The following is a 15,398-nucleotide window of genomic DNA, read 5'->3' on the forward strand; positions in this document are numbered from 1 at the left end:
GGTTTGCATACCAGGTCTGCCACTTGCTAGTCGCATGACTCTGAGGAAGCTGCTTGTCCTCTCTTCCTCTTTGTGCCTTAGTTTTCTCATCTGCAAAATGGAGATAATACTACCACCTACCTACTTCACAGGATGGTTATGAAACTGAACTAAGTTACTATTGAAAAATGCTTAGCAGAGTGTCCGATAAGCAATTAAGAATACAGTGTTTGTTAAAAAAATAATGACAATGAAATAAAGTTTTTTTCTTTACAAAATTAGACTTTGTATTGATATCTAACAGGCATGCAAAAAAAAAAAAAAGGCACAGATACTGGTACATTTGTATGGGTAAACGTTTCACAAAGGGAACATTTACCCATGTAACCAGTACTCATATCAAGAATCAGAATATTAGCAGCATCTCAAAAGTCCCCCTTGTCCACCCTTCCTGTTACTGTCCCCCAAGGGTAATCACTGTCCTGGCTTCTAACACCAGAGGCATTTTCACTGATTCATCATGTGATTTCTCATAACTTTATATGAATGGAATCATTCAGTCTGTATTCTTTTGTATCTAGTTTCTTTTGCTCAATATTAACTGTGTGTGATCTATTCACATTACTGTGTCTAGCTGTAGTCTATAGGCTTTCACCACCTAATTATATTCTATTGTATAAATTACCACAATTTATACAATCCAAACTTGGTGGACATTTGGGCTGTTCCTAGGCTTTGAATATTATGAATAGCATTTCTAGGAACATTCTCGTATATGTCTGTGAACATCTGAATGCATTTATGTGGGCTAAATACATAGAAGTAAATTCTGAGTCATTGCGTACGAGTATCTTTAGGTTTAGTAGCTACTGATAGTTTTCCAAATTGGTTGAACTGATTTGCATTCCTAACAGCAGTATATGAGAGTTCCAGTTGCTTCTCTCTCTCACGAAATATGTATTGTCTTTTTCATGTTAGTCATTCTGGCAGATATACAGGTGGTATAACTCTGGTTTAAATTAACATTTCCTTAATGACTAATTAAATGGAATCCTTTTCACAAAATTATTAGTTACTTGGAAATCCTCATTTATGAAATAACTTCAAAATTTTGGCCATTTTTCTATGGCATTATCTACCTTTTTCTTATTGATTTATAGTAGTCCTCATGTATTCTGGAAATCAATTCCTTATTGAATATATGTCTGGGAGATGTTTTTTTCCCACTCTGTTGATTGCTTTTTCAGTCCTTAATGAAGTCTTGATAAACATAAGCTCTTAATTTTAATGAAGTCCACTTTGTAACATTTTCTTTTAAGGGAATGCATTTCATGTCTTACTTATGTAATCTTTGCTTAGCCTAAAGTCATGCAGATATTCAATATTTTTTAGCAGTTTTATTATTTTGCTTTCAGAATTAGATCTCCCATACATCTATATTTGATTTTTGTGCATTGTGTGACATTGTGGTGAGATCATGGTTCAGTTTCTTTCATCTGAATACTCAACTAACCTAAAACCATTTATTGAAAGAAGCCATCTTTCCCCACTGCTCTGAGTTGACAAAGTGTTGTCTTACGCACAATCCAGTTGACAATCCTAATTAAGAGTCAGTTTCTGGATGTTCTTTTCTTTTTTCACTGGTCTAGAAGGTTATCCTTAAGCCAATATCACACTATCTTAAATACTACAGCTTTATAATAAGGCTTACTTTCTTGTAGTGATCTTTTATAAGAGCTGTTCTAAGCCCTTTGCAATTTTCAAACACATTTTAGAATTAGCTTGCCAATTTCCGTAAAATATCTGCAGGGATGATGATTGGAATTGCAATTGAATATATAGATCAATTTAGAAAGAAGCCACATTTTTAAAATATTGAGTCTTCCAGTTGATGAAAATGGTATAATCCATTGTGTACTTGTCTTCTTTGATTTCTACCACTAATTTTTGTAGTTTTTAGTATAGGATTCCTACACTCCTTTCATTAGATTTATTCCTAGATATTTTATGACTTATTTACATTTTGTTAGTAAATTAGCTGTGTGTTTTAATCTAAGATATTTCCATCCATACCGCGACATATGGGTATTTTGAGTATTTTGAATGCTATTGATCTAAGCAAATCATAATGACCAAACAGTATGTTCATTCATTTAAGCAATGAATGAATTGAATGAATCAATTCATTCATTCAATTTTCCATTGAATAATTATTTACAGCATGCTTCTCTGTGTTAGACATAGTGTCTTTAAAGTGAGTAACTGACTTCTAAATAAATAATAATACAGAGTGAAAAGCTGTAATAGAGGGGTGTACAAAACATGACAGAAGTACAGAACAGGTACTGTTACTCTGAAGCCAAGAATGACATTAAAGAACAATTAGAATAATCACAGGAATCACATTGAGGTAGTACAATCACTTCGTTCAGAAAAGGACAATACAAATAATTTTGAACACTAGAGCAAAATGGATATTATAAAAGCAAATACTTTGTTAATATTATGCTTGCAGTTTCATTTCAGCAAATAAAGATAAATTAAAACAACTTCTCAGAATCATAACACACCCAGTTGGTGCTAAATTCAATTCAAGCAAGAAGGCAGGAGCCTAGGAATAGGATGTGAGCAACATGGACTTGAATTAAGGGGTTTATGAGCAGCGGGAGCCGTAAACATCAACAAGCAACCGGAGAGCCCTCCTGACTGGGAGGAATAATAACCAGGAGGAATTTATCCGGAAGAACTTGGGTGGGATGTGAGACCCTTTCAAAGTCTACCTCCAGAGACCAAAACAGTTCTATCTATTTATTTACCAGGCTGCTGTAGGAAGTTTGGGTCCTTTTGTTTCCAGAAGGACTATAAACAAACTTCTGCTCTGTTTAATTGTATGAGGATACCATTGAATCTTTTTTTTTTTAGTAGACTATTAGGAATAATGGTTAGTCTGATTTGGGATGTGTGTCCATAATATATTATTTAAAGAGAGTTATGGTCCCCACTGACTTTGGCAAAGTCAATATATTTAAGCAAATTAAAGCAATACATTTAAGAACAGCAAAAGGAAGAAAACAGAAAAACAAGGGATAGAGCAGCAGAGATTTTTGAGCTCCCACAAGTTCTGAAAAGTATTTAAACCAGAAGTAAATGGATATAGTGGAAGGAGCTTTCAACTAGAAGTCACAACTAGTCTCAGCTCTAACATGTTATCTCTTTTAAACCACTTAACCTCTCTGGCTTTCCTTTTCCTGACCTGTCTAGCTCAAATGATTGATGTATGTGAAAGCTCTTTTAAATGATAAGGTATTATATAAATGATAGGGGGAATTATTTCAAATCACTTTCAAATATGGTACTAACCTTATTTAAAGACCTCTAATTGACTGAATTAAATTAATAATACATTAACAGGTGAATTATCACCTATAGCAACCTTACAGGTCTTAGGACTTTTACACACTCACAAATTACTGCGGATCCTAAAAAGCTTTTATTTGCATGAGTTTTAGCTATGATGTTTGCTGTGTTTGAATTAAATCGAAATTTTTAAAAATATCTATTTAAAATAATAAAGTAAAACCATTACATGGTAACATTTTTATACAATAACTATATTCTCCAAACAAGTTTTCCCAAAACAAACAGAAAGAACATTTAGTGAGAAAGGTGACATTGTTTTAGATTTTTGCAAATCTTTTTAATATCTGGCTTGATGAGAACAAGTGGATTCTCACATCTACTGCTGTGTTCCCTCTGTTGAAACATGCAGTTTTGGGTCGAAGTACATAAAGAAAATCTGGCCTCACACAGATATTATTTATTTATTTATTTGGATTGGCTTTTATAAAGGAGATTTATTAAGTTACAAGTTTACAGTTCTAAGAACATGAATATATCCAAATTAAGGAATCAAAAAGAGGATACAATCACTTAAGAAAGGCTGATCTTGTCAGGGGGTTCTCTATCACATGGAAAAGCACATGGCGACATCTGCTGAACTTCTCTCTGAGCTTCTGGTCTTAAATATTTCTCTCAGCCCCAGTTACCAGTGGCTTTCACTCTAAACATCTGTGTTTCTTTACTTAGCTTTCATCTCTTAGTTTAGTATCTCCAAACATCTGTGTCTTAGTTTCATCTCTCTGCTCTCTTGTCCACTCTTGTAAGGACTCAAGTAAACTAATTAAGGCCCACCTTGCTATGAAAACAACCTAATTGAAAGGTACTACCCACAATTGGGTGGGTCACAAATCCATGGAAACCACCAAATCTAAAGGTCCCACCCAACAATAGGTCTGCCCCAAAAGACTGGATTAAAAGAGCATGGCTTTTCTGGGGTATGTAATAGTTTCAAACCAGCACAGTTAACACATATAAAAAGCACTTCATGGTGTTAGCACCATGCTAAAGTCTCAATAAATGCAGTTACTATTTAGTCTTTTTTACCTTTATATTCTCAGTGGTAGCAGAGTTCACAATATTAATATATGATCAAACAAGTAAAAGAAATTTCTGTTTGTTTTTCTAAGTCTAATATCCCAATGATGAGATGCTCTTAGTTGAATATACTGGTTCTGATTAAACACTAGATTTTGGCATACAACAGGGCCACATGCAGTATGATTTCTGAAAAGCCTGATTAAAATTGGTTGCAGGTAGAGGGAAGTGCACATCAGTGTAGTGAAGAAAGAAAGAATCCATTGGATAAGCTCATCAGAGGATTCAGCTTCAATATTCTGCTTTGAATGGATAATCCTCCAAATGAGAGACCTGGTCTATGGCACAGGTCCTCCAGTTTCTGTTGAAGCTGAATATAGTTGCCATTTCATTATCACTCAATTTAAAGTTGAAGACCTGAAAGTTCTCAGCAATGCGTTGAGGTGTCACAGACTTGGGAATCACAACCACATTCCTCTGGATATGGAATCAGATCAAAACCTGGGCTGTGGTTTTTCTGTGCTTAATCTTGGGATCCTCCAGCAGTGAAGGTTCCCCTGGCTTGGCCCAAGGTCTATCTGGAGAACGCAGGGGGCTGTAGGCAGTGACTACAATGCCCTTGGAGTGGCAGTACTGGATCTGTTTCTCCTGTGTGAGGTATGGGTGACACTCTATCTGGTTAGCCACTGGTTTATGTTTCAGTCCAGGTTTGTTCAGAAGCCTTTTAAGCTGGAAGTGGTTGAAGTTGGAGATCCCAATGGCTTTCACTAGCCCCTCATCCACCAGCTCTTCCATTACCTCCCAGGCATCCAAGAATGTTGTTTTACTGGGAAGAATATTGCCTTTATCATCTTTAGGGAACCAGTCCTTCCCAGGCTGTAATCCCTGTGGAAAGTGAATAAGATACAGGTCCAGATAGTCCAGTTTCAGATCCTTGAGGGTCTTCTGGAAGGCTTCCCTCACAAGGGGTCTTTCAAAGAAGGTGTACTATAACTTGCTAACGATGAAGAGATCTTCCTGCTTAACAACCTTCTCTTGGATCTTCTCTTGGATGGCTTCGCCAACTTCATCCTCATTAAGGTAGACATAGGCACAGTCGATGTGGCGATATCCTACGTCAATTGCTGTCTTCACAGCTTCTTTGACTTTGCCTGGGGGAGACTTCCAGGTGCCGAGTCCCAAAGTGGGCATCTTGGCTTTGGTACTGAGTTCCACGAAAGTGGCCATGGTTGGCGCAGAAACAGTTCTGGGACTATTTTTAAAAAGAAGAATATTTTAATAACTCTTTAAGATAATTGTGGATATTCTTCACTGATATCATACCAAAATCCGACAAGTGGTAGCCTCTTAGAGGTTATGGGCAATGTGGAATCTGCAACCAAACCAATGAACTTTTCATGCTCTGTTACATTAAGTTTGTTGGACCCATCTTGCTCTTTGAATGAATCTTTTACTCATGCATGATTCTGTAGTGTCATGTATTAATCAGTTTTAAAGATCTTTCAAATGTTAGCATTTTTCACTATAAATTATTTTTAAAAATCGCACTTGTTAATATTACCACCATCTCATCAAAAAATCTTTATGTATGACAAAGCTATCTAACTCATGGTTATGGTTACAAGTTTTCCAAAACTCTAATTTTCACTTGAAAGCTTGAATTGGTCACTGGCAACAAATACTTGTAAGTTGCGTTTTGAAATGACAGATATATTTGGTTCATTTTTGAGAAAATGTCTACCAAATACTCAAGTCAGAAGAATCATAGCTTGTCTATAAGTTTTTCTTTTAAGTTAAAAAACAAAACAGTGTTCCATGAAAAATGAAGCCCATCCAGTTCTCAACACAAACAAGCACAGCAGTGCTTTTCTTTAAGACCATCTCTGGTACACTGTAGAAGTGCTTTCTGTGATCTTCCCATTTTATCACGTGGAATTTTTAAAAAACATGAACCCAAGGGTTGAGATTTAATAAAACTTGTTTTAATGTTTCATCAAGGTCATTCTTACATGAAAGTATTTATTTTTTCCCCTGTGAGTAGGTGGAGGTCAAAAATTCAATGATCAAATTGTTAAGTCAGTATAACTGCCTATCAGTTTTCTTTATTTCTCTTTTTGTAAAATAAAATCTAAACTCAAAAAAAAAATTCAATGATCACAGAAGAGTTAGGTACTATTGCTTTGATTTGTGCTAACATGCCAGCAGTTTTGCTTCCGAAGGTCAATAGAATGAAAAAGACGAATAACTTCTCTCTATTATTATGAAAATAGTTTTGGATTTGCAGGCTCCCTGAAAGTGTCTCAAGGAATTGCAAGGGTCTACAGATCACACTTGAGAACCTCTGATCTAGAGTAATGTTAAAGAGATTCTAGGCCCACGTCTTTTCTGTCTCAGTAGGAAAGAACTCTGTACTTCACCAAATCTTCCCTGGGGGCAGAAAGAAGAAAGCAACTGTACACAGTTTGGTTCCAGTTTTTTTCAGTCACATCTCTCCTATTCTTATGGACCCTCAATTTTAGCCTTGTTGCTCTCAAGCCCATTCAAATACACTCCAAGCATTCTCAGCTTTCTGCATTTACTGACTCTACCACTTTTACCCATATATCAGATGCAGGCCCAGGACTTACATGCTTTCTCAAGCTTTCTCAATATGCCACATTCCATTATCTCTTATCTAAATACCACATCTCTGGTCTGTCCTAATCTTTTAATGTCTTATTATTAATGCTGAATGTATTATTTGCATTTTTTGATCATAGTTTTATTTCATTGTTGATAGTTTGTTTAAAACTTGAATGCAAGATAGATAAAGAACATATCTTTTTCCCCCATAGCAACTCACATAGTAAATCACTCAATAAATATGAAATAAGTAAATGAAAATGTAGGAGGTAATGAGTTTGAGGAGGTTGCATCTTCTTGGTTTTCTTATTTGATACATTCATTTTTAGACACTCTTTTCTTCTCCTGTGGCTTTGATTTTTTTTATGCTATAGACTCCCAAACCGTACATCCATTCCAAATCTTACTTGAGAATTCTATTTGTGCATACCCTTTTTTTTTCTTTTTTTTGATGGACATCTCCAGTTAGATATTTCATACTCAAAACCCGACAGGCCTAATCTGAGTTCATTGATTGTAACTCTCTCTTAACTTACTTTTCCTCGTGTCCCTAGTTTAGTTAATGGCATCCAAAGATCACCATTTCTCAAAAATGCCATTTCTTGTTATCCTGGAGGTTATTTTTACGCATTATATAGATATCCCTTTTTAGTTTATGGTGTATTGGAGTGGCTAGAGGGATGCACCTGAAAATGCAGAGCTGTGTTCCAGTAGCCATGTTTCTTGAGATGATTATATAATTATATAGCTTTTACAATGTGACTATATGATTGTGAAAACCTTGTGTTTGATTCCCCTTTTATCTAGGGTATGAACAGATGAGTAAAAAATATGGATTAAAAAATAAACAAATAATAGAGAGAACAAAGGTTAAAATAAACTGAGTACATTGAAATACTAGTGGTCAATGAGAGGGAGGGGTTGGGGGTATGGTATTATTAATTTTTCCTTTTTTCTTTTTTATTGCTTTTGCTGGAGTGAGACAAATGTTCAAAAAAATGATCATAGTGATAAATATACAACTATGTGATGAGATTGTGAGCTATTGATTGTACGCCATGTATAGAATATTTATATGTCAACAATGTTTGTATGTTTGTTTGTTAAGGTTTTACAATAAAAATATTTTTAATGCCACCTCTTATCCCCTTTGTAGTTTAAGGTGTATTAGAGAGGCTAGAGGGAAGTGCCTGAAACTGTAGAACTGTGTTCCAGTAACTATGTTTCTTGAAGATGAATGTATAATGATATAGCTTTTGCAACGTGACTATGTGATTGTGAAAAACTTGTGTCTAATGCTCCTTTTATCTACAGTATGGACAGATGAGTAAAAACTATGGCTTAAAAATAAACAATAGGGGGAACAAATGTCAAAATAAATTGAGTATATTGAAATCTTGTGATCAATGAAAAGGAGTGGTAAGGGGTATAGAAAAAAATAGGGGAAACAAAGGTTAAAATGTATTGGGTAGATGGAAATACTAGCAGTCAATGAGAGGGAGGGGCAAGCTTTATGGTATGTTTGAATTTTTTCTTTTTATTTCTTTTTCTGGAGTGATGCAAATGTTCTAAAAAATGATCATGGTGATGAGTATACTACTATGTGATGATATTGTGAGCCATTGATTGTACTCCAAGTATGGAATGTTTGTACGTTAAGAATGTTCATGTTTGTATGTTCTTCTGTTTGTTAATTAAAAAAACAACAGAAAAAAAAATAAAATAAAATAGTCCTGTTAGGTTGACTCTCAAAAAACAAAGAAACAAAAAATGCCATCTCTTAAATACCTCTGAGAAGCATCCATTTCTCTCTTTTCATAACCCTACAATATCAAATGGCCTCAATAACTCCAGCAGCTCACTGAACAGGTCTCTCTACCTTGAGAATATTCCTCTTTGATGTGATTGCACTATTGCAGACAGAGCAATCTTTCCAAAAATATACATCAAATCCCATCATTCTCTACCTAAAATGCTTTAGTGAGCTCACATTTCTCCAAAGAATTTGGATACAAAGTCCAAACTCCTTTATATGGTTTAACATCTTCATGAGCAGACCCCTGCTTTCCTTTCTCCCAGCAACCAACCTCAAACTGTACCCCCAGCCATTTTAAACCGCCTTCATTACTCACTACTCCATGCTCAGCTTCTTGACCTTGAACCTGATGGTCCTCAAAGCCTTCCTTCTTCCATTCAGCACTTACCCCCAGCTTCCATTGTGCCCCTTTAGCTGGCAAAGTCCTCATCATCCATAAAGTCTCTCCCTAGACATTATCTCCTCAAAGTCTTTGCTGATTGATCCTTTCTTTAGGTCCTTCCTGTCATTCTATTTTAGCCCATTTCTGACTGTGCTACTACATCTGAGGCAGTTTAGAATTAGGGCAGTGGCTGGCTGAGCAAAGGGAAAATTCTTAGGACTCAAGGAGAAATATATCTCTGAGAAGAACAGCAATAAATAACACTTGGGGACCAAAGGACTCCCACCTGAGTGGACTCATCTATGAGAAGGGTGGAGCCAACCCATGCCATCTGAGTGAGTTATCTACTATCAAACATCTACCAAGGAAGAAAAGGAGAGTAGTAAAATAGTTAATAAAAATTACAAAAGGAACAAAAATCTATAAAAGCACATTACCCCACCGTATCCAGGCCTCTTGCCTCCCACCTATGTCCTTGAGAGAGTGCCCGCATGTCCTCTCATGTGCACTCCTAATAAACTCTAATAAACTTGCTACCTGCTTACTCTATGCTGCACTGTGCCCTTGAATTCTTTTTCTCAGCATGGCCAAGAATCTAGGAAGCCAAATCTGGCAACACATCCATTAATTTTCTGATTCCCCTCCTAGATTATAAAACTTTGTGAGTATATGAGTTTTTACTTGTCATGTTCACATTCATAGTATGTCTAATTGCCTGGATCAGAGCACATAAGCAATAACGATTTTCAAAATAACTATGATGCAATATGAAAATGATACAATACAAATTTAAATAAATGTCATAGCAGTTGGGGAAAAACGTTTAAATTTGACTGTGGGGGAATGGGAAAAATGAGTCTGGGAAAATTTCAGAGGTGCGTTGTTGTACGGCATCAGAAACAAAGTTGCTTTTTTTCCTATGGGATCTTAGGAATGAACCAGCAGAGCTATGATACGTACCCTAGAGACAGTGATGAGAGCTGTGTCTTGGAAAAGCAGACTTCTGGGAAAAGGTCTTGAAATTTAGGATGTTACACAATAGGATATGACATGTCTTGTCTAGTTAATAAGACTCCTCAGAACACTTTTTAAAAGAGATCATGTCTGCTTTAACAGTTTAAGAAGTAACTTCCCACCATTGGCAATGCACACTCAACTGAGAGCTGTTTTCTCCAAATAAAACATCTTGAAAACAGTTTTGTAATTCACTGTGCTTATCCAGGTATGCAAAACTCTGAAATACTAAATGGGAAAAGTGTAGGTAGCACAACAAGTACTTAGGACCAAGTAGAAACAAGAAAAAGAGTTGCTTGTGAGTTTATTTTGATTTTAGGTTGGGAAGGGGGGAGAAATGTCTTCATGATCAATAAGAAACTACTTTCTTCCATGAGGTACATTCTGTTAGGAAAACTAGCATATAAAAATATGGTATGGGTATTTATTCTGCATTCTAGGAGAAGGGAGTATTCTTGCTTGTTTAGAGCTATTTTTTACTCTTCATGTTTTACCCCTATGATAGGAATTTTCCTAAAATATATTAATTTCCTGCCTTCTGGATGCTATAATTGAAAGAAACTTGTCTTGAAGATATAATGAGCATGTATTAATAATAAGGTGGTATATGAGAACCCTGTATTTTATGATTTTTCTGTAAAACCACAACTTCTCTTAAAATGTATATATATATATATATATATATATATATTTTGCTCTGCTGTATGGTCATAGCACGCTGGGCTTTTAAATTTTTGTTCCTCATGTATCACAACAGAACTTCTCTCTCTTACCTCTCACGGCCCTACCCCATCACTATAATTCTGTCCCCCAACACTATAATTCTGGTTCCTACATCTAATCTGCAGTAGACGAATAAAGCAGATACCAAAACCATTGTTAAGTAACATAAAAATGGCTGCCTGCACTAAGCATTGCAGGAGGGAAAACTTTCAGAGAAGGGACTTTCCAGAAAGCTAAAAAAAAAATTGACCTATAGGGACTTCCTGAGAAAATGGAACACACCGTACAGGTTTGCAGATAAGCAGCACCTGTGATGTCAGTCTGGGTCCAGTACTGATCTCTTATCAGAAGGAACAAGCATACCCATATTAGTCAATGTATATCTGCTTCCTATTTTATAAGACCCCTCCCTCCATGTAAAATGGAAACCAATCAGAACATTTTCTCACTTGCTTCTATATTAACCCCTGATAAGCTATCCCTTTCTACTCCTTTGGTGAACTACCCTTTTATTTTCTGAATGGGATGCTACCAGATCCTTGAATAGCTCAATAAAGCTGTGAGATCCTACGTTTCATGTAAAGATTTTCTTTTACCATTGTTAAAAATTATACTGTAAATAAATGTCAACAAATCATATCTTCAAGAGAACAGATCATACATACATATCATTAAGTACAATATTTACCAGACTTGGGCAAATTACCTCTCTGGGCCTCAATTTTCTAACCTGTAAAATGGGTATAAGAAGAAGACTTACTCCATCATGTTGTGAAGATTAAATGAGCCAAAATATTTAAAGCTCTTAGAATGTTGCCTGGCACATAGTAAGCGCTAGATAAGTTGTTATTATTATTACTATGGCACTAAGTTCAAGGCTAACAAATAAAATGAGAAGTATTTTTGTGGTGGCTCTGAAGAAGTAAGGCTGGGAGGCCTTCCACCCACGGCATTTAAGGGCCCTGAGGTTGGGTCCCTGCAGTCTAGCCTCTGGGTAGGTGGCACCTTGCTGCACTCCTCTTCAGCCCACAGTGCAACATCTGAATGTCCCATCAACCAAGGATCCTTTACATGGGGCCAATTGAAATGTAAAATGCTAATTATGGAACAGTTGTTACAACATCAGGTCAGAATGGAAACTCTGCTGAGAGGAGAGGCACTGAGATCTCTACTAGTGAGGGTGAATCAAGGGATAAACACAGATGGCATCAACAGCTACTTAGCACCAAGCATCTGTGTCACCTAGGTCTTCAGGGTGACCTTCAACTGCTGTCCATGTTTCATTAACCTTCAGCATCTACGTGATTGTGGGCAAACTGGCCCAAAAACCATTGGGCACCATACCACACGGGGTGGGGTGGAGGGGTCCCTGGCATGGCTCTAGGCTCTTTTGGCTGTGAGGGCTCATTGGAGGCAGTTTGGACATGAGCCATATAAATCCCAGTCGGGAACACAAAGATACAACTTGACTGAGACAATTGCAAAAAGAAAATTGACAAACCATTCCTTTAGATCAAATATATGGTCTCTTCAGCAAAGTAGAGAAACGAGAAATTGATTTTTTTTTTTTTTTTTTTTTTTTAAATGTCAGGTGTCCTTTTTTAATTCCAGCGGGTTTTTTTTTTTTTTTTTTTTTTTTTTTTTTTTTTTTTTTTTTTTATTAACGGAAAGAAAAAAAAGAAATTAACACAACATTTAGAAATCATACCATTCTACATATGCACTCAGTAATTCTTAACATCATCACATAGATGCATGATCATTGTTTCTTAGTACATTTGCATCAGTTTAGAGGAACTAGCAACACAACAGAAAAAGATATAAAATGTCAATATAAAGAAAAGAAATAAAAGTAGTAGTAATAGTAAAAAACAACAACAACAAACAAACCAACAAGCAAACAAAAACAAAAAAAACCCTATAGCTCAGATGCAGCTTCATTCAGTATTTTAACATGATTACTTTACAATTAGGTATTATTGTGCTGTCCATTTTTGAGTTTTTGTATCTAGTCCTGTTGCACAATCTGCCTGTAGGCAGATTAGCACAGTAGTTAGAGCATGTGGTTAGAGCCAAAGTGTCTGGGTTTGAATTGTACTCTGCCATGAACTCATCACGGAAACTCAGGCAGGCTGCCTCCATTTCTTTTCCTGTAAAGTGGCAATAATCATGGTATCTACTAATCAGGATATTATTATGAGGGTTTGATGAGTCAATATTGTGAAGTACTTAGAAAAGAGACTGGATTACAATATTTTCCAATAAAATTAAATTACTGTTACCACTCTTCAGTTTCCAATAGTTTTTAAATAAATTCTGACCCACAATTAAGAATAGTTGCACCTATATTCTCTAAAGGGTCATTAAATAATAGTGAAATTATAATCATTTTCAATTTGGAAATCAAATTTAGTAAATCTCTTAGAGTATTCCTATAAACATCTTGCTATCTTCCAGAATTAAAGCTCTTCTTCAAAACTAAGATATACTTCTCTGTGCTTTGTGCACCAGGAGCTGAAAACTCTACACCCATGGCATGAGGAAGCAGCTATCCATGCTGACTGCATATGCTATTAGTGGGAAGAAAATCTGAGTGGCTGCCATGGTCAGGTTCATGCGTCAACTTGGCCAGGTGGTGGTACCTGTTTGTCCAGCTGGGCAGTGTTGGCCTGTCTGTTGCTATGAGGACATTTCATAGAATTAAATCTTGATCATGTCAGCTGCATCCACAGCTGATTTCATTTGTAATCAGTCGAAGGTGTGTCTTCTGTAATGAGTGATGCTTAATCTAATCACTGGAAGCCTTTTAAGGAGGATTCAGAAGAGACAGGTTCTCTTCCTGCTTTGGCTGGAGAGCCTCTCCTATGGAGTTTGTCCAGACCCTCCATCGGAGTCGTCGGCTTCACAGCCTGCCCTGTGGATTTTGAACTCTATGTTCCCATGGTCACATGAGACACTTTTATAAATTTTATGTTTACAAATATTTTCTGTTGATTCTGTTTCTCTAGAGAACCCTAACTAAAGCAGTGTCTAATTTCATCATTGAGAAATCTATGACTGACTACAGATCCGCTTTGGGACTAGGGGCTAAAGAATATTCATCTTATAGGCAAAATGCTTTTGCCAAATTTTATGGCCCTACAATTTTAAGGTCTTTCTTCTACTTTAGGAGTGATAAGACCGCCACACCCTGCCACAGAGATTTCTATCTTATTTTATCACATAAACCTCTGGTTCTCTTTTAATTTAATATGTGATCATAAGCTTCTCTGTGCAAAGAAAAAAAATAAGAAAAAGAAAAAGGAATACTCTTACTAGATCACAGATCAGATTGCACCTTGTTTCTTTTGTGGAATATTCAAATTTTGAAATTATTTCCTCTTTCTGCCAGGAGAGTATAAATAAACTTTTCCTGTGTGACTATTTGGTTTTCTTCAAAATATGCTAAACCATTTTTGTCGCAGCTATATTCTCTATTTCGAGACAGAAGAGCTGCATATCTCTTAATTTAGCAGCACTTTGTGTTCAGATTTCCAGTTAAAGCACAATACAGATTTTAAATATAAAGGGATTAGGCTGTTTCCCACAGATCGCACCTTTGTTCATAGGATGAGAAACTGACCCCCATCAGGCTGGTGAAAATGGAACTCCTTGCACGCGAATATTTTTAGCACATTTTATGGAACAGCAACTCCATCCACGTTTCCTTAACATGTTGTTCTGTATTCTCTTTCCAACATTCCGGTTTGGATTGATTTACTATCCAAAGTAACAGTTAAGAAAGGCACTTGAGGTTTTTTTTTCTGTCACCATGAGAAAAAAAATGAGAAACCATTTTTATTATTATGTTAATATGTGTTTCTATTTTTTCATCAAAAATACAGCAGCATTCGGGCCTCTGCTAAAAATGATCACAAGCACTACGAGTTTAATCAAGCCTGCCTGAAATTTTTAATTTATTCTGTGACTGTAACATCAGTATATTTATGTCACATGTTTATTTCTGTCTACATTTTGGATAGTCCTTACGAGTGATTAAAAATCAGAAGTTGTGTTTGCTTTGATGCATCTATTTCTTTCTCTGTGTAATTGAATAACTTGATTACCTGTTGGCATTTACCCATTAAGATCTAGGATAAAAGATAACATTCTCTTGATGTTATTAAAAATCTGTTTAAGCAAAAACTGGTCAAAATATAAGCCGATTGCCAAATATAAAAAACTTTGTTATAAATGCCCTTGAACATGGTTTGTAATGGCTATTCCCCTTCCCAAATATGCAATTACGATTTAACTCCAGGTTTATAATGACCTGACCTGACATAAAATTAAATTTTTTTTTCTTTTACAGACAGATGCCAAATTTACGGATCCGCAATATAACTGGGAAGAAATAATTTTAAATAATTTATTTTTAACTAAAATTGC

At 35.9% G+C, this 15,398-nt stretch overlaps 1 pseudogene; it reads right to left on the reverse strand.

The window, feature by feature from the left end:
• Positions 1-4,596: 4,596 nt before the first annotated feature.
• LOC143679409 (aldo-keto reductase family 1 member B10 pseudogene) lies at positions 4,597-5,640 on the reverse strand (annotated as a pseudogene).
• Positions 5,641-15,398: the final 9,758 nt, after the last annotated feature.

Source organism: Tamandua tetradactyla, chromosome 4, assembly GCF_023851605.1.
Source record: "Tamandua tetradactyla isolate mTamTet1 chromosome 4, mTamTet1.pri, whole genome shotgun sequence".
Taxonomy (NCBI): Eukaryota; Metazoa; Chordata; class Mammalia; order Pilosa; family Myrmecophagidae; genus Tamandua; species Tamandua tetradactyla.